Genomic DNA, 24,692 nt, shown 5'->3' with positions numbered 1-24,692 from the left:
ACATGCAGGAAACTCCACACAAGCCCGGGACCCAGCATCAGGCTGTTTCTCCCTCTGGATCCCTGGGCTCTGGGGGGTATGGGGGGCGGGTGTCTGGGCTGGGGGGTGGGTCCGTGGCTGGGCTTTGAGGGGGGATGGAGTGCGGGTGTCTGGGCTGTGGGGCCACCCCACAGTTGGGCTCTAGGGGGAGGGAGCAGCGAAACAGGAACTGGGTTGTCGTAGGGTTTCTTTAACTCTACTCCTGGGGGAATTGTTGTGTGTATCTGTATCTGTATTATTACAGACAGACTTGGTGACGGGTATTTTGAAATAAATTACCAAAACAATTGACACTGGCGTGATTCTATAGCGTTATTTTGACAAAAATATCCAGAATTGCGCCGAATTTTTCATTTTTGGCACAGAATTCTCCCTGGCGTAGCAAGTGCACGCTTTCAGGCAGTTCTGTCCTGCCTGTGTTGTCTGCAGCCAGCATATTGCTAGGCATAACTGGTCTCTTCCCTTCACCACCCACCTCCCAAGGACTGTGGCTTCAAAAAAGTTTATGCAAAGCCCTGTAAGAGCCCCTTCCTTCCTCACGCATTCAGACTTCCCAAGGAGAACTGCCCACACCAGAGACAAGAGCGACTGTGGAGGGATCGAGAGAGAGATTCTCTTTCATAAACGGCCTGTTATTACTCTGTGCTCACATCCTAGAGGCCCACACTAATTGGTTTGATAGCATTGTCCTTCAACCTACATGTTTACACCGGGCCACCTTAACAGATAAATAATTCAATTCCCCACTCCCTCTCCCTACCCCTGGCCAGGGAATAACTGCCTCTGATAGCCTTGATTTGCTAAATAAAACACTCCTTGAAGGCTCCCTGTAATAACATTTGCACGGAAAATTGACATTCGTCCTCCTTCCCATCAGCCCTGATGCTTTTGTTTGAGAGTTAATAACGTTGACGCTTGGCTGGGCTATTGATCTCTCCGGGCACAATTGGTTTTTTGGTCCAAAATACACAAATAAATTAACGAGCAGGTGATTGCGCAACCCTAATGAACTTGTGCAGGCCGCTGCGGCTGGGATGTATTCTGGGCTCCATTCATCATCCAAGAAGCCCTATGGATAGCTGCTTAGACGTTTATCTGCAGAAACAAATAGAGCAGGCTGGACTCCCCGAGCACCCTCCGAAAGAAGGGCTGATGCTAAGGAACGGAGCGGCAGATTTCATGGGCCAACATGGAAAGTTCACGCTGTAATGCTCGGTATCAGCCCAACGAGGTTCTGACGCATCCCTGACGCAGCGAACAGAACCTACTCGCGGCGGGAAGCTTTGCTGCAAATTCTGCAACCCGGCAGGTCAGTTTCCCAGATGGGGCCGAAGCAGTTGAGGTGGAATCAGGTATTTAGCGAGCGTAATTTGTTTATCTATGCACTGTGCACACACCAGCTTTGCTGGGTCAAGGGCAGTAGCATGGAGAACGCAGGCCTGTTGGAAAGACACCAGCCTCACAGGCCCCTCACCCTCTCTGGGGACTCTCACCACTCTAGGGTTGCCAACTTGGTAATATTTAAACCTCTCCTGCCCCGCTTCTTCCCTCTGGGGCTCCACCCCTGCCCCGCCTCTTCCCCCCCAAAGCCCTGCCCCTGCCCCACCGCTCTCCCCCAAGGCCCCATCCACTCCTCTTCCACCCTCTCCCCTGTCGCTCGCTGCTTTTCCCCTCACACCCGCCCTGCCCGGGTCAGGAGGGACTCACCTGCAGAGCCAGGGCTGGGAGCTGCAGCTGCCCGATGTAGGTAGGAGGCGCCCCCAGCTGACCCGGCACTGCCCCGCCTCCCCCGCCTGCAGTGACCGGACACTGTCAGGTCCCCTTTTCGTCTGGACTTTCCGGTCAAAAACCAGGCGCCACTCTCAGCCCAGCTGTCTGCTTTGCAAAACCATTTTCCTCTTCCTGCCTCAGCCCCTGAGTTTTGCAGCTAGACAAACCCTCTTGCCCAACAAAGGGGAGGCTGGACATCCGCCCTCCCTTCATGCACCTATTCTCAGTGGCGGAGCCAGGTCTGGCAGCTGGTAGAGAGGGCAATGGGTCATTGGGGATAGGCTGGAGAGCTAGCGGCGAGCCCGGCTCCCCAGTCCGGGCATTGTGACCTGGTGCATGGGGTCGCAGCCACATTCAGGTTTGGCCCAGCCGCCACCCTCCCGTCATGATGGAGGGGCGAGTGGGGAGCAAGTGGCGTTACGACCTGGCGCACAGGGATTCAGCGCCACAGGACCTTATGTGCCAGGTTGCAATGCCCGGAGTGGGGAGCCAGGCCCAGCCTTGAAGGACAGGAGCTGTTGCTGTGGAGGTATGCGGGGGGCGGGGGATAGGACAGGCTTGCTCTCCCATCCCATGTGAAACTTTGTGTCCTACACGCCTTTCGTCAATTGCATCATATGCTTGAAAAAGTGCCACACACCCCTAAAGGCCACAGGGGTGCAGGTCGTGCCCCCAGGCCCCGCTTAGCTCCACCATGACCTGTTCGGCAATGCAAAGGAGACCCAGAGCACTGAGTGCATCTGGCGGGCTCACCCACTCAGCCTCCCCAGCAAGGAGCCGGGTATTGTGAATTAACCCTTTCCCTGGGGAGAGGAAGGATGCACTCGGGTAGCATAGGTCTTGCTAAGGGAAGGGTCCTCCTTCGCCCCGTTGTGGGACGTTTCTCTTCCTCCCCCAGTCATGCCCCAGAGGAAAGCTGGACTGCAATTTCCCTGACAGAACAGCTTCCCATTGGAAAATGCATCTCGGCAGGGGTTGGACTAGATGACCCTTGTGGACCCTTCTAACCCTGTAGCTCTATGATCTGACAAAATCGATACCTTTTGTGGGGACTTAGCAATTAGGGCAAAAGATCTGATGGGAAACTAACATGTTTAGTTTTGACTTTATAATGTAATATAATATAATATAAATGTGTTTTGAGAAAATTACATGAAATATTTCATATTTCATCTCACAAAGAAGTCCAAGATTTCGACTTTTCACTCCAATTCAGAACAAAGTTTCAAAATCTGGGTATTTCTTGTGGGGCAGAAATTCCATTCTAAGAACATAAGAATGGCCACACTGGGTCAGACCAAAGGTCCATCCAGCCCAGTATGCTGTCTGCTGACAGTGGCCAACGCCAGGTGCCCCAGAGGGAGTGAACCTAACAGGTGATGGTCTAGTGATCTCTCTCCTGCCATCCATCTCCACCCTCTGACAAGCAGAGGCTAGGGACACCATTCCTTACCCATCCTGGCTAATAGCCATTAATGGACTTAACCTCTATGAATTTATCTAGTTCTCTTTTAAACCCTGTTATAGTCCTAGCCTTCACAACCTCCTCAGGCAAGGAGTTCCACAGGTTGACTGTGTGCTGAGTGAAGAACTTCCTTTTATTTGTCTTAAACCTGCTGCCCATTAATTTCATTTGGTGGCCCCTAGTTCTTATATTATGGGAACAAGTAAATAACTTTTCCTTATTCAGTTTCTCCACACCACTCATGATTTTATAGACCTCTATCATATCCCCCCTTAGTCTCCTCTTTTCCAAGCTGAAAAGTCCTGGCCTCTTTAATCTCTCCTCCTGTCGGACCCGTTCCAAACCCCTAATCATTTCAGTTGCCCTTTTCTGAACCTTTTCTAATGCCAGTATATCTTTTTTGAGATGAGGGGACCACATCTGTACGCAGTATTCAAGATGTGGGCGTACCATGGATTTATATAAGGGCAATAAGATATTCTCCGTCCCTTTTTTAATGATTCCTAACATCCTGTTTGCTTTTTTGACTGCCGCTGCACACTGCGTGGACGCCTTCAGAGAACTATTCACAATGACTCCAAGATCTTTCTCCTGATTAGTTGTAGCTAAATTAGCCCCCCATCATATTGTATGTATAATTGGGGTTATTTTTTCCAATGTGCATTACTTTACATTTATCCACATTACATTTCATTTGCCATTTTGTTGCCCAATCACTTAGTTTTGTGAGATCTTTTTGAAGTTCTTCACAGTCTGCTTTGGTCTTAACTATCTTGAGCAGTTTAGTATCATCTGCAAACTTTGCCACCTCGCTGTTTACCCTTTCTCCAGATCATTTATGAATAGGTTGAATAGGATTGGTCCTAGGACTGACCCTTGGGGAACACCACTAGTTACCCCTCTCCATTCTCCCCTAGCTCTACCTGTGGGCGGCTCAGGAGCCTGAAATGAGGGCCCTACCTTCCAGGCAGAGGAAAGAAAAAACCACTCTTTTACTGACACAATCAAAAATTCGACTAGATTAGTGAGGCACAGGTTTCCTCCACAATAGCCACGGTGGTTTCTCTCTGACTAGGATCATTTAGCATGCAGCGTTGTTGTAGGCATGTCAGTCCCTGGATATTAGAGAGACAAGGCAGGTGAGTAATGTCTTTTATTGGAAATATTTCTCTCACCAACAGAAGTTGGTCCAATAAAAGATATTACCTCCCCCACCTTGTGTTTCTAGGATCATTTAGGTCAGTGTTCTCCAAACCCTTGAAAGAAGACCATCACTTCTGGAAAATGAAACCAGTCGTGCTGTCCCCTCACACACTGGAGTCCTGCCAGGTATGGATAAACACCTTTACATATCATCACTCCCTGCAGTCCCACATGATCCTTCCTCACCTCCTTCCCCGGCTTAGAAAATGCTTCCAAACATGATACTTCCTCTGCGTTCTTCCATGCTATGATGAGAAGTAAAATAAGGAGCAACGTGGCCACTCAAAGTATCAGCGTCTGAGTTGGCAACCACAGCGGTGACACTAGGTTCTCCACAGATTCAGGCAGACAGCTCTGTATCAGTCACCTTCTCTTCACATTTAGGTTTTCTTTGTAACCATGAGCGCTAGAGATGTGGGAGTTCTTTCGAATGAAACAATTAACACCCATCGATTCTATCCCAGGCTTCTTGTTGATATACGAAAAAATTTTTTTTTTTTTGGTTTTCTGCAATTTGCATGTAGGCACCTAATTGCTCCTCAAAAGACTTTTCAGGGGGCGATAGTTCATGGGAAAGAGCTTCCCCGTATGCAGTGTAGTGGTAGCTGTGTCAATCCCCGGATATTAGAGAGGCAAGGTAGATGAGGTTATCTTTTACTGGACTAACTTCTGTTGGTGAGAGAGACAAATTTCTGAGCTTACGCAGAGCTCTTCTGCAGGTCTGGGAAACTTAATTACAGTGTCACAGCTAAATACAAGGTCTACACTGTGTGACACTGATTAAGTTTCCCAAAGTCACATTTTCTGTAGGACCTTTGATGACTGGGAAAAGCCTCAATATACAGCTGGGTATCAGGCAAGAGGTGGGAAGCATGAAGCGGACACATGCCGAGTTTTCCAGGTCAAAATCCATTTCCTTTGCTAAATGTGTATGATTGTTTCAAGAGGATTTCAATGTGAGTTGCGGGTACTTGGATAGATGGATTCACCGGTTCATCTAGCTTTACTGCAGCTTCAATAAGTGTTTCCGTATCCTCCACTGCAATTCTCCATCATAACTTCCAGCCCCAGTAACAACTCCTCTATCGCTCCCAACAGATCTGTCTATGCCTTTCAAAGCAATAACTCCTCAATGAACAGCCAGACCTGCCAAGTCAACTGCTTTTCCTCTGCAGGCTACTGCTTTTTGACTCTCTGTATGGACTTCCGGGGGTTCTTGAACAATTTCTCTCTCCCCCTGGCTCCAGGCTTAGAACTAAGGGGATGAGAGTGGGGTGTAGGGGTGGGTTTTATTTTTGTTTTTTAAAGAAATATCTCTGGCAGTAAAGGTTTCAGTCATCTTCCATTTCCCTGACTTCTCTCATCCTTTAGATGATACAACTCCAGATCCTTCAGTCATGCTCACACAAGACAGCACTCTAAGGAAATATTTCTCTCTCTTTCTAAGTCACCACTTCTCAGATTGCTTATTTCATCCCACTGATATCTGAAGTGTGTTATGAGCCCTTCCTGGGTCTCCTCTGGATAAATTACTCCGGGTATTCCTTGGGGCTAGAGAACAACACTCAAATAATTATTAAGAAATGGGAATGCACTGATGGACCCCTGATTTCCAGAGTACAACTTTTAGTTGTCATTACCAGTTCTTAAAGAATCCCAGTACACAATCCTTGCCTTTCAATGGTCTTGATCTCAATCATGTGTTCAGTAAGTTAGGGTTAGATCAGTCCCTTTGATTATTATTTCTTGTTTATTGCACAATGGGGCATAGAGGCACCAACTAATGCTGGTCAGGAAATGTTTTTTTCATCAAATCCCCACAAAATATTTCAGGGTTTTTGTCAACCCCCACCCCCCAAAAAAACCCATGTTGCATTTGTGAGGGCTTTTGGGGGGAAGGGGAGGAGAAAGGTTGACAAAAACATGAATGTTTTAGTCAAAATGAATTTATGAAAAAAATCACTTTCATCCCCTGCCACCCTCCAGCACAGAAATGGCACTTCCCTGCCATATCCTTGGCAGATCTTCCTGAAATCAGTTTAAGGATCTTTGTGGTCCATTATATTAAATGAATGGTGTATGTGTGTATTATTGTGAGCCAGGATTGTAACCTCTTGAGGGGGGAGATCTCACGACAGATGTGAGACCTGGGGCTTCAAAGGACAATACTGAACAATGTGCCAGACAAGAATGGGCTGTGGTTAAGTGTTGCTCCTGGGGAATTTTTAGGAGGAAGAGAATGCAAATTCCCCACCTCTGGTTATACAAAAACCCAGCCTTTGAAGCGATGCCCTGTAGAACAGGCCATTATCTGCTGATCACTGGTTACATGAGGCCAAAATCAAGGGTCCAAACTGCTTAAAAGAAAAACTGATCTATTCATGGTTGTTCTGGTTCTGAATCTGAGACAGTTCTGAACTTGTAGCCGTTGGCAAAACCCAGTAGTGGGTTTCAAAGGCCTGACACCAACCAGAGGGCTGAGGTTAGAGTTGTGGTGATCTGTGGAAAACTTCTTCCACTTAGATAGGTTCTTTTGTTGTTTGTAACCTGTTTTCTCTGTAACATTTTCACCTTATGAATAAACGTGCTTGCTTAGAACGAGCTGTGTGGTAACTTGTCCCTGTGGACAATTATGCTATTCCTAGTCTCTGGAGAGAAAGCAAACCTGCCTGGCCGACTCGGAGTATCCGTGTAGGCAAGGAACTGTGCAACCTGGAAAATCCCATTCAGGAAGGAGAGAGACACAAGTCCTTACCCAAGAGAGGTGGTGGCTGAAAAGCTGGGAACCTAGAGTGGGTGCCCTGGCTGGACCAAAAAAGGGGTGCATTGAGATATAGGTGCAGTTATACTGAACAGTGAGACCCCCGATTTTTTTTTAAGATTTTTTTTCGTAAAAAATAAAATTCTACCAACTCTAGCCCCACCACACGAGGTGCTCCCCATAAACATAGAGAGAACCAGCCCCTGCCCAGAACAGCTGGCCATCTCAACGGACCAGCGCCCAGAACAGCTCACCATCTCAACAGACAAGACAGACAAAGACTGGCCCAGAGATCACAAAGCAGGTCTGTGGCAAAGGTAGCAGAGGGCCCCGTTCTCCCAAGTCCTAGTCCAGTTGCCCATCCACTACACCAACACATTGCTTTTTACACTTTTCAGGACAAGAGACATGTCTTATTTACCTGGAAAGTGCCTAGCGCATCTCTGGTGCTGTCAAGATAAATAAGGAGAAGAAGAAGTGCGATACTGTGCAGCTCTTTTCTGTCCAATAAAATGATTTTCAAAACCAGCCCCAAACACACGAGCTGAACGTGTTGACATGCCCCCTGCTGGTCCACTTGGAACACGTTCGTGGTTCTCCTTAGCTGCCCAACAAAGCTACTAATCCCAGTTCTGCCTTGGCGCTGGTATGGAAACCTTGGCTTCAAGGAATGTCTGGAGAGGAGCAGCTCTGGAAATGACCCAGAGCGACAGAGGACTGGAGCCCAGTAAGAAAGCACAGGGCTGAGCAAACAACCAACACATCAAAGCCCCAGAGGTTATGCCTCTAGGTTATGGATTCTCAACGTTTTTCTTTCTGTGGCCCCTGAAACATGCTATAAAAACTCCATAGGCCCGTCTGCGGCCTCTTTTCCTGCATAGCCAGTTGAATGAAAGCTGTATGAAAGGGATCGTTATACAGTTAAACACACACACATATATCTTCCTTTTCTTTTTGATAGGAACTAGGTACAAAAAATTAAAAAGACAGAGTATTATTTTTGTTTTACTTACTCAGTGTGAACCTTGTCTTTGGTGCTGACCTATAGGCTGCGTGGCCCTCTGAGGTGAGTCAGGGGGTGGAGGTGGCGCTCCCCCTCCAAGCCCTGCTGTCTGGGGCTGAAGCCAAAACCCGAGCTCCACCGCACAGCGCTGAAGCCCGGTTTATTCTGGCGGAACCCCTGAAACCTGCTGGCGGTCCCCCAGGGGGCCACAGACCCCTAGTTGAGAACCGCTGCTCTAGATCAATTGTGGCTAAGTGCCCTTCCCAAACTGTCTCAAACCTAATCCACACATCAAAGAGAGAGTCCAACCTCTCCCCCTTCTTGGGGGTTCAGTTTTATTCATACAGAACTTAGTAATAACACAACATGTTGGGAATCAGCAACTAGTACAATTACCATGACAGACCACCTGGAATTACAAAGCAGTCAGTCTCACTTGCATACCTGGAAAGATACTGGACAAAATTATTAAGCAATCAGTTTGTAGAGGATAACAGGGAGATAAAAAAATAGCCAATATGGATTTGTCAAGAAGAAATCATCCTAAAGCAACCTAGTTTTCTTCTTTGACAGGATTACTGACTGAGTGGATGAGGGGAAGCAGCAGACATGAGAGATCTTGATTGCCCAAAGGTTTTTGACACACTCCCACATGACATTTTCATAAGTAAACCAGGGAAAAGGGATCTAGATACAATTACTATAAGGTGGGAGCATAACTGGTTGAAAGGCCATACTCAACGAGTAAGTATCAATGGTTTGCATCCAAATATGGAGGATGTATCATGCGGAGTTCTGCAAGGATCTGGCACTATTCAAATTTCCCTAAATGCTGTGGATGATGGAGTGGAGAGTGTGCTTATCAAATCAGCCAATAGCACCAGCCCGGCAGGGTCTGCAAGCACTTTGGAGGAGCATATTACTGGGGTGTACTAACAAGAACACCGTATGTAAGACACAGGAGGTAATTGTCCCATTCTGCTCGGCATTAGTGAGGCCTCAGCTGGAGCACTGAGTCCAGTTTTGGGCGCCTCACTTTAACAGAGATGTGGAAAAATTGGAGAGAGTCCAGAAGAGAGCAACAAAAGTGATAAAAGGACTAGAAAACTGGACCTGTGAGGAAATGTTAAAAAACTGGGTCTGATTAGTCTTGAGGTGGGAACTGAGAATACATGAAGGGCTGTTACCGAGAGAACAGCGATCAATTGTTTTCCAGTCCACTGAAGGCAGGACAAGAAGTGATGGGCTTAATCTGCAGCAAGAGAGATGTAGGTTAGAGATTACAAACAATTTTCTAACTCTAAGAACAGTTAAACTCTGGAACAGGCTTCCAAGAGAGGTTGTGGAATCTCCATCACTGGAGGTTTTTAAGCACAAATTAGTCAGACACCTGCCAGGGATGGTCTAGATTTCCTTTGTCCTAAATCAGCGCCAGGGGACTGAATCTCTCGAAGCCCTTCCAGACTTACATTTCTCTGACTCTATAAAGTTAAACTCCGCCCTTCTTCCAGGCTGGTCGCACCCAGATTCCTCCCTCCAGACTGCTCAGCCCACACCCTATATCCTATCATCTTCCTCCAACCTCCCTTCTAACCAGGTGGTGTAATGAGCCAACCTGCCACAGGGAGTGATCAGAACACACTGAACCCTTTCCCAGTGTGATCAACACCTGCTAACTGGATGGGGTGCTTCAGACAAAAACGCTGCCAGCCGTGTGCAAAATCTGAGCTGGCACCCATGACCCACATAGCATTGTCCAGTGGCACCTCCGTTGCCATCAAATGAATCTAGCTTTTGAAGAAACCATTACTCCCATGGTGCCCAGGTAGTACAAAATAATTAAGCTACATAGGGATCTGTCAACTGCCAAAATCTGAAAGCGAGACAGAAGATTTTGTGGCTGATTTCAGATTGGATTTTCCAAAATTGTGCCAAGCAGAGCTAGCCAAAAACTTCCATCAAAAATCGTACACATTTTTTCGGGGGAAAGCAGGGCGGGGACAGAGGAGGGCAATGCTATTTTCTGGCCAGTTGATAGAATGGGTGAAATTTTCCAAATATTTGAAATTAAAAAAAGAAATGACATTCTAAATTTTTCAACCTGCTCTAGTGTTGACTTTGATCAACCTGATTCAGAAGCAGCTGAGGCTGGCATGAAACTTGGAAACGACTTTGGAAAGCTTCTGAAAGAACATGTGGCCCTGTACAGCCCTCCTGCTGGAGGGAGAAAGATAATCCAGAGTTTAGTCCTGGCTCGGCTGATGACTTCGTGCAGAATGGGGAGAAGTGTCTCTGATTTATTCTCGTTCCTGTACCGTGCTCTTTACCATAGTATCTGAGCCCCTTCCAGCAAAGGCAAGGACCGCGCTGCGCAAACGAAGGAGAGCCACGTACACTGATATTTATCCAGTATTAAGAGTCAAAAGAAGGAAATTCATGGCCACTCTGACCTGTCAGCTTGTTGATGGAACGGAGGACAGAGTGTGACCCACGCACTGTCAGATTCTCAGTGCTCCCCTTTCCATGGGATGCTCCTAAACTGCACATGGAAAACAAGCAGCTGGACATACAAAAGGATCGTCAGCCAGTGACAACAATGCAGAAAGCCTGACATCATCACTCGGTTCTTACCCACTCAATGGGAGTTCCACTGAGTACAAGATAGGACACTGGGCTAGATGGACCATTGGTCAGACCCAGACTGGCCGTTCTTATGTGCTTACAAGCCGAGCAAGGACTTTAAGCATCAGGTTGATAGGGCTTGGGGATAAGTGTCCAGCTGCATAGAATCATAGAAGATCAGGGTTGGAAGGGACCTCAGGAGGTCATCTAGTCCAACCCCCTGCTCAAAGCAGGACCAATCCCCAACTAAATCATCCCAGCCAGGGCTTTGTCAAGCCTGACCTTAAAAACTTCTAAGGAAGGAGATTCCACCACCTCCCTAGGGAACCCATTCCAGTATTTCACCACCCTCCTAGTGAAAAAGTTTTTCCTAATATCCAACCTAAACCTCCCCCACTGCAACTTGAGACCATTACTCCTCGTTCTGTCATCTGCTGCCACTGAGAACAGTTGCATATTCAACATAGAGGCTCCAGGCCTCCTGCACTAAGATGGTGGATCCCCAAGACACAATATGGAGGGGAAGACATTGCTTACCAGTACTAGCTGTTCTCTGAATACTGCCCATCCCCAGCCCCCCTCCCCAGTCTCAATGGCCAGTCTCCATGCACTGTAAATGGGCCTGACAAGAACTCCTGCCTCTGGACAGTTGGGGATGCCCCCTTCCGAAGGGAGTTTTTGGGTGTTTTATTGCCACCACAGCGACTGTTGCGCCACCCCTCGACCTGTGGTGCAGGGGGTGTTGCCAACAGGCAGGCGGCATGTCCACAGGAAACGGCTGTGCACGGCCAGGTTATCCCCACTGTCCCAGCCCAGAAGATCCAGCACAAGATACTGACTAGACAGTGAAATGTACGACTCACTGGTCTAATTTTCATTGCCCGCAGTGACTGAAAAGCAACAAATGACAGAAGGCTGGTCTTGTGCTTCAGGTACTTACTGAGATGCAGGAGATTGTCAATTCCTGCCTCTGTCACAGACTCCCTGTGTTACCTTGGTCAAGTCACTTCATCACTCTACGCCTCAATTTCCCCATCTGTAAAACGTGAATAACATCACATCCTACCGCACAGTTTCGGGAGGAAGATTCCACTTATGTTTGTGTGACACTCAGACACTAAGTTGATGCGGGGTGTAAAAGTCGAAATAGAGAGATCAACAGAGAAGTAAACAAAGACTTGGTGAAAACAATAAACTCATAGACTTTAAGGGACCATCATGATCATCTAGTCTGACCTTCTGCACATTCCAGGCCACAGAACCTCAACCCCCACCCCTCTTGTAACAGATCCCTAACCTCTGGCTGAGTTACTGAATTCCGCAAATCATGATTTATAGACTTCAAGTGACAGAGAATCCACCATTTACACTAGTTTAAACTTGCAAGTGACCCATGCCCCATGCCGCAGAGGAAGGCAAAAAACCCCAGTGTCTCTCCCAATCTGACCTGGGGGAAAATTCCTTCCCAACCCCAAATATTGCAATCAGTTAGACCCTGAGCATGTGGGCGAGACCCACCAGCCAGACACCTGGGAAAGAATTCTCTGTAGTAACTCAGAGTCCTCCCATCGAGTGTCCCATCTCAGACTGGTCGTTGCAGATCACTGTTAGCAGTGGCAAATCAGCCACACGCCATTGTAGGCAGTCCCATCATATTGTCGCCTCCATAAACTTATCAAGCTCAGTTTATATCCATTTGTTTATATCCGTTTATATCCATTTATATCCGTTTATATCCATTTGTTCTTGTGTCCACATTGGTGTTTAACTGCAATAACGTCTCTTCCTCCCTGATGTAGTTACAGAGAGCAATCATGTCTCCCCTCAGCCTTCGTTTAGTTAGGCTAAACAAGCCAAGCTCTTTGAATCTCCTCTCATAAGGTAGGTTTTCCATTCCTTGGATCATCCCGGTAGCCTTTCTCTGCATCTGTTCCAGGTTGAATTCATCTTTCTTAAACACAGGAGACCAGAATTGCACATAGTATTCCAGATGAGGTCTCCCCAGTGCCTTGTATAATGGTACTAACACTTCCCTGTCTCTACTGGAAATACCTCGCCTGATGTATCCTAGGACTGCATTCGCCTTTTTCACAGCCGCATCACAGTGGTGGCACATAGTCATCCTGGGATCAACCAATACGCCCAGGTCTTTCTCCTCCTCTGTCACTTCCACTTGATATGTTCCGAGTTTATAGCTTATTATCCTATAGTTCTTACTCTTTAATTATCTCAGGCATCACGGGGAGAAAGAAATTTCTTAAAAACATACGGGCCCAAACCTTATGTTCTAATGCATGAAAACTCTCCCTGAAATCAACTGGAGTTTTACCTGAATAATATCAGTTTGGATTTCAAGATCTGGCCCATGTGAATTTTAACTTGACAGCATCCCTTTGAGGTTTCACAGAGTTTGAACAGTCTCGTAAGAAAAACTTAAAATCCACCCTGGTAAAAAAGCATTTTACATACACCCCAATCAAAAATGAAACACACCAGAAAACAGCAGAGAGTACTGGACATCTTCAGCAGAGCTGGACAAAGGGTGGACGAAACCGACTTGTGATTTGTTTTGACCAGGCGTGGGGTATTGTTACTTCTCCACAAACATTTGGGCAACTGTTTTTTGTGCATCAAAGCTTGGGGAGGGGGAATTTACTTGTGAGAACAGAGCTACCCATACGTGAATATGGAGATTTGTTCTGGACTCAGCCACCCTCTCTATATCCATGGTTACTTGGTCGGAATGTGACAAGTTAAAACTGGATGTAAAGTCTGCTAGACAGCCAAACAATTTGGATTAGTTCCTCTCTCCCCATGAGTCAGGAAGGAACCAATATAGTTTAAACGTTGGGATCTGTGTGCGTGTAGCCAAATAGAATGATTTCCCTTAGGCAAAAGAAGGACAAGAGGAACATACAAAATAAATATCTTTTAATGGCCTAGGCCTTCTTGCCTTTGAGGTCTCTCTGTTTAGAAGGGCTCCTTCTTTCAGAGCAATTCAACACACTGCTAGCACTTTTCCTGTTTCTAAAGGTTAGCTTCTCCAATCTGAGTCTAGCTATCACTCCATGTGACTTTGGCGACCCAGAGCTCAACCAGTGGAATCTAACTAGTTAATACCCAATTCCCGAAAACCCAGAGGCCCAAATACATTTGTAAACACTATTGAGCGAACAACTGCAAATAATAAATGGATTTTAAAAATCGGGACTGGTTGGCAGACAATTCAGACAGAAAATGGGGCCAAATGCAGTGGATAAATTGCTCAGCGTGAGTAGTTTGACCAGCCATTATTCATAACTAATGCAGTCCTAGTAAATACAAAACAGAGGCCAAATCTGCCTGTATAGATCCAATGACCTCATCTGTTTTCATCCTAGTTATTGAAGAAAATGAGAGAAGAGCGCATGTCCTGCAGAGGATCCTTCTCTCCTCCCCCTTCAGCTTTCTGTGGGGGTGCCAAAGGGCTCTGTCTTTACTCCCCTCCTCTTCTTCCTCCACACCTTATCTCTGGGTAATCTCATCCACAAACACACATTCAGCTACCAGCTCTAGGCTGAGGTCTCTCAGATCCACCTCTCTGCTTCAGACCTGTTTCTTTCAGCCCATCTAAAATCTTAGCCTGTCTCTCTGACAGCTCCTAGGCATGTCCAGCTGGCAGCTCAAACTTAACATGGCAAAAACAGAGCTATTTTCTTCCCCCCAAACCCTCCCTGATATTTCCTTTCTCCATCGCTATGGACAACACCACCATCCTGCCTGGAGCTTGGGTGTCATCTCAAACTCAGACCCCTCTCTAGGTCCTTGCATCCAAGCTGTGTCGAAGTCTTGCAGATTCTTTCTGCATTACATCGCTAAGATACAACTTTTCCTCTCCTCCCACGTGGCTAAAACTCTTGTCCAGGCTCCCATATCTTGTGTCTTGATTCCATGCAACATCCTTCGGTGTGGCCTTGACGAATGCAGTCTTGCCCCTTTCGTATGCATCCAGAAGGCTGCTGCGAAGGTCATTCTCCTAGCCTGATGTTTTGACCATGTCACCCTCATCTCTGCAACCCTCCACTGGCTCCCTCTTCTCTGTCGTATCAAACATAAGCTCCGGGCCTTCACTTTCAAGGCCTTTCAAACAAGCCCCTTTGTGCATTCTCTCATGTTGCCCCTCACACTTGGGAGATGCTCCCCATAAACATCCACAAAACTAACTCATTAGCCACCATCAAGACCCTCCTTGGAATTCTGCTTTGCTGTTATGCCTTCAAAAATGCTAGCAACAACTTGACAACAGACTGCTGGTGGGCTGAGACCACTGCCTATTGGGCTGACCAATATTATCTCATTGTTTCCGAGCCCTCCCCCATCTGTCTGTATCCAACTGTAGTCTCTTGTCTTAGATGGTCAACTCCCTGGGGAAGGGACTGTCTTGTTCTGTGTTTGTACAGTGCCGAATGCACTGGTTCGTGGTCCATGGCTCTGTTTGTACAGCGCCTAGCACCATGGGGGTCATGGTCCATGACTGGGGCTCCTAGATACTTTGGTATTACAAATAATAAATGATAATATTTGAAAAAAATAGCACACAATCAACATCTCTTTCCAACATACACCCACATGCACACACTATGACATATACACAGACTCACTTCATGCCACCCCTCCCCCAGTCTCGCTGCATCCCCTTTCACCACCGAGGATGTGGGAGATATATCTAACCAGGACACACTCTTTTCAGGTAATAAAAATGAGGCATTTTCAGAGACCGAGGGATCACATAAGATGCATAAGACACATAAGAACGGCCATACTGGGTCAGACCAAAGGTCCATCTGGCCCAGTATCCTGTCTTCCGACAGTGGCCAATGCCAGGTGCCCCAGAGCGAATGAACAGAACAGGGAATCATCAAGTGATCCATCCCCTATTGCCCATTCCCAGCTTCTGGCAAACAGAGACTAGGGACACCATCCCTGCCCATCCTGGCTAATAGCCATCGATGGACCTATCCTCCATGAACTTATCTAGTTTTTTTTTTAACCCTGGTATAGTCTTGGCCTTCACAACATCTTCTGGCAAGGAGTTCCACAGGTTGACTGTGCGTTGTGTGAAAACATACTTCCTTTGGTTTGTTTTAAACCCACTGCCTATTAATTTAATTTGGTGACCCCTAATTCTTGTGTTATGAGTTACACTTCCTTATTTACTTTCTCCACGCCAGTCATGATTTTATAGACCTCTATCATATCCCTCCCTTAGTCATCTCTTTTCCAAGCTGAAAAGTCCCAGTCTATTTAATCTCTCCTCACATGGAAGCTGTTCCATACCCCCAGTCATTTTTGTTGCCCTTTTTTGTACCTTTTCCAATTCCAATAGATCTTTTTTGAGATGGGACGACCACACCTGCACGCAGTATTCAAGATCTGGGCGTACCATGGATTTATATAGAGGCAAGAGAGGAGCTGCTGGAACAAACTGATAAATTAAAGAGTAACAAGTCATAAAACCAAGGGTTCTCCAGCAGCTTAAGCAGGAAATGACTGAACTGCTAAAAACTGCTAAAAAACATCAAAATCGGCTGCCATGCTGGAAGACTGAAGGATACCTATGTGACACCAGGGGCAGGCATGACACGCTAGCAGTAGGCACTAGAGTCTAGGTCAAACAGGAATGAACGCAGGAAAGTTCTCTGGTCTGTGTTCTGCAGGACGCCAGGCTAGAGGATCAGAATGGTCCCTCCTGCCCTTGGAATCCGCGATTCCTGAGAATTACAGAGCAGCCCGTCATACTCCAGAAGAGGTGAATTGAAACGTGGCTCGTGGAGGTGGGGGTGGGGGAATGGTAAAAAAATTCAAGAACATTTTAGTCATTACACCCAGGGTTTTTTTCCCCTGGTCAAAATTTTTCAGTATTTCAATATTTCGAAAAAAAGGGGAAAAAACTGGAAAACTTTTAATGAAATTATTTTCCTCATGTTTTTTAAAGCAGCTCTAGTTCCAAGCCGCTTCCATGGTTAGCTTCTATTTTAGCACCCCTAAAATTTGGGCTTAACCAAAGTAGTTGGTTCTGAGGATCGCCATCTTTATTCTGAACACAAAGGAGAATGTTTCTGTAAAGAGTACCGAAAATTTATTAAACTGTTTTTGAATTACAGCCCATTAAAAATTAACCTATTTTGAAACACTGGCTTTTCAAAACAAATACTGTTCTTTCATCAGTAATCTCAGAATATAGGCTAACCACACAGCCCTTTGGAAAAAGAAACATAATAATGATACCTGTACACATTAACACCAATATTGATCTAACTTCGGACGCAAGTCCACGTACATAAATAATTTTAGCATACATCAATACTGTTTTACACTCCATTAAGCAGCATTATTCTCAAGAAACAGAAATTGTAAGTACTTTACCAAAGGATGCCACTGTCAGTTGATAAATACAGTAATGATATTCCACATTTAAAAGCGCCCATTACAAGAACATATTTAGTTACCTAAAACAATTTAACGAAAATAATACATAAAATAAATCCATGGGTTGTTATGTTGTGATGAAATATGCATTGCTTTATCTGTGATAACAAATACATTGCTTTATCTGTGATATCTACGCCGTTTAAGATTTATAACAACACCTCGCTCTTTTCATTAGATCTCAAAGTACTGCACAGTCTATAATGTATTTATCCTCACAACCACCATGTGAACTACTGAAGCATTATTATCCCCATTTTAGAGATGAGGCATCGAGGCTAAGTGACTAGTCAAAGGCCACATGGCCAGGCTGTTGCGGAGAAGGGAATCGAGCCCGGCTGTCCCAAGTCCTAGGCTAGTGAGGCAGCTTTCCTTCTAATCACCATTTCATTGCTTTGAACAAGTTAAGATATTGCTGTCACACAGCAACTTGAACTGACGTTTTTCACTAAGTGTTCTGGTTTTGGACTCAAGACAGAATGACAAAACACGTAGACGAGCAGGACTGAGAGGGCCAGCAGGGCTTCTGCAAAGGAAACCTGCCTCTCTCACCTACTAGAGTTTTTGTATGTGCCATCCACACAGTGAGTAGAGGAGAACCAGACGCCTAGTTTAGTTCAGGGGTTCTTCCCCTTCTTCCCCCTTCTCCCCCCACTATCAAAACTCCACGGCCCACCTGTGCCACAACAACTGTTTTCCTCCTTATAAAAGCCAGGGCTGGCAGTAAGGGGTAGGAAGCAGGGCAACTGTCCGGGCCCCATGCCATGGGGGAACCACAAAGCTAAATTGCTCAGGTTTCGGCTTCAGCCCCGGGTGTTGGGGCTCAGGGCCCTGAGCTGCAGTCCTGTGCAGTGGGGCTTCAGCTTTTTGCCCTGAGCCCTCGTGAGTCTAAGGCCAGCTATGCTTGGCGGACCCCCTGAAACCTGCTCACGGCCCCCAAGAGGGCCCTGGACCCCTGGTTGAGAAGCTGGATTTTCCCAAAGGCTGTGACAAAGTCCCCCACAAAAGCCTATTAAGGAAACAAAATTGTCATGAGTTGAAGGGGAAGGTCTGTCACCAATTAGAAACAGGCTAGCAGGCGGAAAACAAAAAGTAAAAATAACGGGGCTGTTTTGTAAGTGGTGGAAGGTTAGCAGCGAGGCATCGTAAAGTTTCAGACTAAGATTATTAATGGTTAGAAAAGAGCTGAGCAGAGAAGAATATGATAGACTGCAAAGACCTTCCAAAAGGCCTAACAAAGTGAGACAATCAGGAAGCACAGTCACACATGAAATTCAGTGTTGACAAATACAAGGTAACGCACGTTGGAAAGAATATTTTGAACTAATCGTACACGTTGCTGGGTTCTAAATTAACCGTAGCCACGGAGTGAAAAGATCTGCCAGTCATTGTTCAGTGTGCAGCAGCTGTCAAAACGGCAAACAAAATATCAGGCTGTATCAAGGATGTGACAGAAAATAATACAAAAATATTCTAATAAAAGTTATTTATCCAATGGTATTAACTGACTTGGAATACCATGTTCAGCTCTGCCCATTGTCTCTCTAAAGAGAGGGAGAGAAAGGGAGGATGTTCCGAGATGGGGAATGCAAATGATTAGCTACAGGGAAAGACTTTGATATGCATAGAGGTTGAAAAGGTTGAGACTTTAATTTGGAGAGGAGATGAATAAGCAGGAACGTGATGGAGAAATATAAAATTATCAGGTGCAGAAAGGTAAATCAAGTGCTCCCGGATACCTGCTCATAACACACGAACAGAGGGACCGTCAATGAAATTGAAAGGCAACAAATTTAAAACTGCTACAAGAAATAGATATATTACAAAGTGCATGGTGATAGCCTGCGGCACTCATCGACACAAGGTACCGTGGAGAACCACAGCCTAGCTGGATTTAAAAAGGTTTAGACATTTACGTGACTAGTAAAAGCATCCAGTTACATTAGATATGTTAAAAGTTGATAAGGGACATAAAACCCAAAGCTTCAGAGTATAAAGCAGAAACTAACTGATGCGAGGACACAACATCTATAAGCAGATTATTCCATAATTGTCCATTAATAATAAACAACAATACCATCTAGCTCTTATATAGCTCTTTTCACCTGTGGATCTCAACATGCTTTACCAAGCAGAGTAGTATCATTATCCTCACTTTACAGATGGGAAACTGAGGCACAGAGAGGGCAGGTGACTTGCCCAAGGTCACCCAGCAGACCAGTCACAGAGCAGGGAATATAACCAGGTCTCCTGAGTCCCTGTCTAGTGCTCAACCCACTAGCCTGCACTTCTGTGCAAAGTAGCTGGTGCTGGCCCCTGTCTGGGACCAGATACTGGGCTAGCTGGGCCATGGCTCTGCTCTGATAGGACAGTTCCTATATCCTCAGATGAACACACGTACACAGTGTTCTAGGAACTGCCAGGCTGGGTCAGATCCCAGGTTCACGTAGTCCGGTGTCAGGATGCTTGAGAGGAAGGTGCCAGAAAAGGTGCAGGAGGAAATTAAGGGGTAACTTGCCCCCAGGGAAAGCTGCCCCCAGCTCACCATCAGTGCGAGGTTGCTCAGCTCATGCTCTGAAGCAGGAGGGTTTATGTATTAGCCAGGATGGGTAAGGAATGGTGTCCCTAGCCTCTGTTGTCAGAGGGTGGAGATGGATGGCAGGAGAGAGATCACTAGATCATTACCTGCTAGGTTCACTCCCTCTGGGGCACCTGGCATTGGCCACTGTCGGAAGACAGGATAGTGGGCTGGATGGACCTTTGGTCTGACCCAATATGGCCGTTCTTATGTTTCCTGAGAACCTCTTGGCTATTTTTTAGTATTTACTATAACACCACTGGATGGTTTTAGTTATAGCCCCGTCTAATCCCTTTTATCTCAAACACAATCTACAAATCCTTAATCCAGGCCTGACACTGCCCGCAGCATGTTCCTTCTTCCACCAGTCACGCTACAAACACTAATTCATCCTCACAACAGCCCTGTGGAAGGGACGCCACTGTTATGAACACAGCTATACAGACACGGAAAACCAAGGCAGAGAGATTAAGGCCAACATTTACGTAAGGTAACCACTACTTTCCACTTTATGCATCCGATGAAGTGAGCTGTAGCTCACGAAAGCTTATGCTCAAATAAATTTGTTAGTCTCTAAGGTGCCACAAGTCCTCCTTTTCTTTTTGCGAATACAGACTAACACGGCTGCTACTCTGAAACACTACTTTCGTGTGCTTCGATTTGGGACCAGTACAGGCCCGACTCACAACTGGGGTCAATGGGATGCTCTTACGCCCCTGACAATGGGGTCCAAGACACCTCGAAGTTGGATTCTAAAAAATGGAGCCCCCCGCAACGAAAACATGGGTCTGACATGACTGATGGGTCAGTGCAAAAAGAGAGTCCTCTGACGGACAGGTTAAACTCTGACACTGAAAGGTCCCAGCGCCATGTTGCTGAGATGCAGTGTTATGGATGCCGCCCAGGCATCGAAAAGCCCCATCGGGAATCATATTCTTCCCATCTCCAGCATTGCCCTAACTGCCCCGCCCCTGCCCCGACCCCCTTGCATTTCACTCTGCCTTTTTCCAGGGCCTGGTGATTTCCTAGCCGATGAACGCATTAGAACGCATTACCACCTCATTCTGCAACACCTCGCAGCCGCTCACATTTCAGGCAGGGCGACAAAAAGATGAAGTATGAAAATCCCTTTCCTTTCCAACCCGGTCGTCCCGGCGTCGCACGAGCTGCTCAGACAAAAGGGCTGGGAAACTGCACAGGCTGAACACGAGCATCTGAATCAAACTCACACCATATGCAGGTGGCGGGGAAAGAGAGCTCCCTTCCCCCATTCCAGACCTCTCTACCTCCCCGCTGCAAACTCTCCCTCTGCAAGCTAATGCACGGCCAAAGGCCAGCCTGTCTGCATCGAGAGAGGATCTTTCTCTGTCCGCTCTGCGCAGCCCGATATCGTCTTTGATCATGGGATGCCACTGGAGAGAGACAAATACGCATAGGGTAGCGCAAGGGATCGGGTACTGCCCATTTACATTGGGTGGGCTTGAGGAGCACCAGGAAGGGCAGCACCAAACTCCAGCCATGGATTTACCTGTCCCAGTTGCACAGAAGGGGGGTGGGGAGTCAGAGTCTTCTGAAAGGGACTGCAAGAGGGACTCTAATTTTGCACCCACAGCCACTGGCGATTGGCCGTAAATGTCCGACTGCCCCATTGCACCCAGAGCGTCTGAATTCTAGCATTCCCACCCAGGTGACAGCACCGGAGGCTGGGTACCTGCGACTGATCCAAGGAGCAAAAAGAAGGCCGGATCCGGCAAACCTTACTCATGTAAACAGTCTTTATCCACATGTGGAGTCACATTGACATCAGTGGGTCTGCTCCCTGGAGAAGGGTTTGCAGGATCTGGCCTATGAAGCCCTAGGAGCAGTCAGACACCTGTAATGATAATTCTTGGTCTGCTCAGCACCAGGTACTGTAAATACCAGCTTAGAGGTTCAGCTTGTCCCCAGGCAGGCTTGGAAATGTATTCTGGCAATGCATACCCCCTCAAACTTCCCCCACTCTGGAAGCTACAATATAAAGAGAGGGCTTTGTAATTCCCTCTCAAGTTAAACAGGCCAAACTTTAGCCCCTTACACAGGGCCTGTCTTGGTGGCGTGGGTGTATGTACCTGTGAAACCATGGCTCTGTTTTGTTCTGTGTTGATGCAGCATGCTTAAAAAAAAAAAAAAAAAAAGACAGACACAGACACATACATACCGCGCCCTCTCCTGAAGACTTTATTTTTGTTCTTTCTTCTTGCTGTGTCCCTCACTTTAAAGCATCAGATCACAAAGGCTAGGCTGAAGCGCATGAGTGCTGGGGATAAAGCATTCTGGCTCAAGGGGATCCGGCTTTGCAATAATCTTCCAGAGGCGATCTGGGGAATCCAGAGTCTGACCATCCTTAGGAGACGTTGCAGACCCTCTCTCCTTGAGCAGGTCTTCCCACCGTGACACTCACAATTCAAACACCCCTTTTATTCTCCTCCCCCGTCCCCCAAAAACCCCTATCCCAAGCAGAGTGCTGACCCCAAAAAGGGAGAACAGAGACTCCACGGAATCCACTGTAGACTTCACTATTACTATTGATTTTACATGGAAGGATAGAGAGAGAGATCTCATATTTAGAAATCTTGAAACTCATCCATCTGTAAGTACAGTGACTCTGGATAATGAAAAAGCTCCTCTGAAGATGCTGAGCTCAGCAGATTTCTCGACAGATGATTCCTATTAGAGTCAAAAATGGCATCGCCAGTGCCTATTAGACAGTCAAAGCCTGACATAAAAGAGGCATTAAAGAAAAACATATGTTCCTGCCACCCATCTTTATAGAGTAGTGAGGAACTCAGATGGGCTTTAATGGAACCACCATCTATCACTGACCCAGCCTAATGCCCACACCCCTTGCAAACCATTGCAAACAACAGGTCTCCTCCTCGGCTGAAACCAGGGACACATCAAAGGCTTCGGAAAGGCCGGTGGTCAGATATCAAAATAATTGGCGCATTAGGATCTAAGGTTCTTCTATGGACCTCATTGCTGTAGGGTCTGAGTGCCAAACAAATATCGGCTGCGCCTTCAGAGCAGCCCTGGGAAGTAGGGATGTATCCGTATCCCCATTTTACAGAGGGGAAACTGAGGCACAGTGAGGTTCCGTCTGTGTGCAAAGTCAGGCTCAAACCCAGATCTCCCAAAATACCGGAGATAGATAGGGAACAACCTCAGCATTCAGCTGCACCTTCTTTTCCCACTACAGACAGCACAGATAAGTCCCTCTGCATTCTTCACCCGCAATCACATCTTCATATGGGAGCCAGGCCCTCTCTGTGTCCATCACCCTCCCTCCCAGGGGCACCATGCGCATGTCCCCTCCCCAAACGCCCTCAGTTCTCCACCATCCTGGCGTCATCTGCCTCCGCCATTATATCATATCTATACCATTACACACAAAACACTATGCTAGATGAACGTTAAGGTGGCAAAGCCAATCACCCGGAAGTCAGGAAATGCCGGAATTAAGACTGGTTTGGGCAAACTTAATTCAGCCGCCTTGTGCGCAAGCATGAGGATACAGCCTTTAATTCCACAATCATGCGTTGTTTTTTCCACAGGACCCCTGTCTCATTCAGGGCACAGGATGCACCTGCTCTGGGGAGGAATCCGGGCTGTGCAGTGAAGGAGGCCGCAGAGGCTGGAAGGGGTGGAGTGAATGCAGCAGGGGAGGGCAGGAAGAGAAAGGAGGGACTCCTGGCTCAGGCAGTTGAAGGCAACCCTGGAGAACTGCATTCCAACCCCACTTCTGCTCCCTACCCACCTTCCACCAAAACTGCCTCCCGGGCCCAGTCTCCCTGTTCCAATCTACTTCCTCCACTCCAGTCTGGGTCCTGGCTCTTCTGCATTTGAGTCAGGCAGCTTCCTCCTCCATGCTGCCTGGGTGCCAGCCGGGGAGGCATTGATAACCCAGGAGAGACAGGCTCCCTACTTGTCAATTGCAGGGCACAGCCTGCTCAGCCTTGGCACCCACCAGCTGGAGGATGCCCAGTCACTCTGCGGGGAGAGGGGAGTAGTGTGTGGGCCGGCTGGTTGATGTGGGAGCTATGAGGCACTGGAGCATGCTCAGGCTGACAATCGTGGGAGAACCTAGCTTTCAAACTCTAATAAGCCTCTTCTGAGCATGTGCAAACTCAGATTTTTAAAGGTTCACGACGGGGGCAAAGTTCACGGGAACAGGAAAAGGCACATCATGGGCACTGGGGTGACTCCCCTGTTCAATTTCAAGTCCCCGATCCAAAGCATGGGGGTGCTGGAGGTCCTCAACAAAACATTGGTTCAAAAATATATATATATTTTTTTTAATAAGGGCCAAACCCTAAACTTTTCTGTACTCTCGTTGCTGGAAATGGCTGAACTGTCTGAGCTCAAACTTTCCAGAAAAATTCAGCCTGAAACAGGCACTAGGCATGGGAAAATTTAGCCTCAATAGTTATTGACAAAATTATAAGCAACTGGAAACAGGGTCTTATCATGGGAAGTGTCAGGCAACCTTAACAATAGGTAATGCTACCAGATCCACCCAGAATATTGGGAAGGGAGGAGAGGCCAGGATACACATGAGGCAAAATTATTGGGTGGAGATCTTTGTATATTCTGCTCCCCCATACATTTCTGATCTCTCTTCCTTTCTCCCGGAGAGCTGCTATCATTTCTCTTTGTATCAGTCACCTAATGTAGGCCTCGAGCCTGCAATCTGAGCCGCATGGCTCTTGCGCCCAAAGGGAGACGCACAGAAGTGCACCCGTGCAGG

General features: G+C 47.0%; 1 protein-coding gene across 5 annotated transcripts in view; it reads right to left on the bottom strand.

The window, feature by feature from the left end:
- The window catches only part of CNTFR (ciliary neurotrophic factor receptor), a 439,486-nt gene that overhangs the window by 281,182 nt on the left and 133,612 nt on the right, over positions 1–24,692 (bottom strand). The window lies entirely within an intron of this gene.

This window comes from Natator depressus, chromosome 5, assembly GCF_965152275.1.
Source record: "Natator depressus isolate rNatDep1 chromosome 5, rNatDep2.hap1, whole genome shotgun sequence".
Taxonomy (NCBI): Eukaryota; Metazoa; Chordata; order Testudines; family Cheloniidae; genus Natator; species Natator depressus.
The sequence above is the reverse complement of the archived record's forward strand: the minus strand, read 5'-3'. Positions and strand labels throughout refer to the sequence as shown.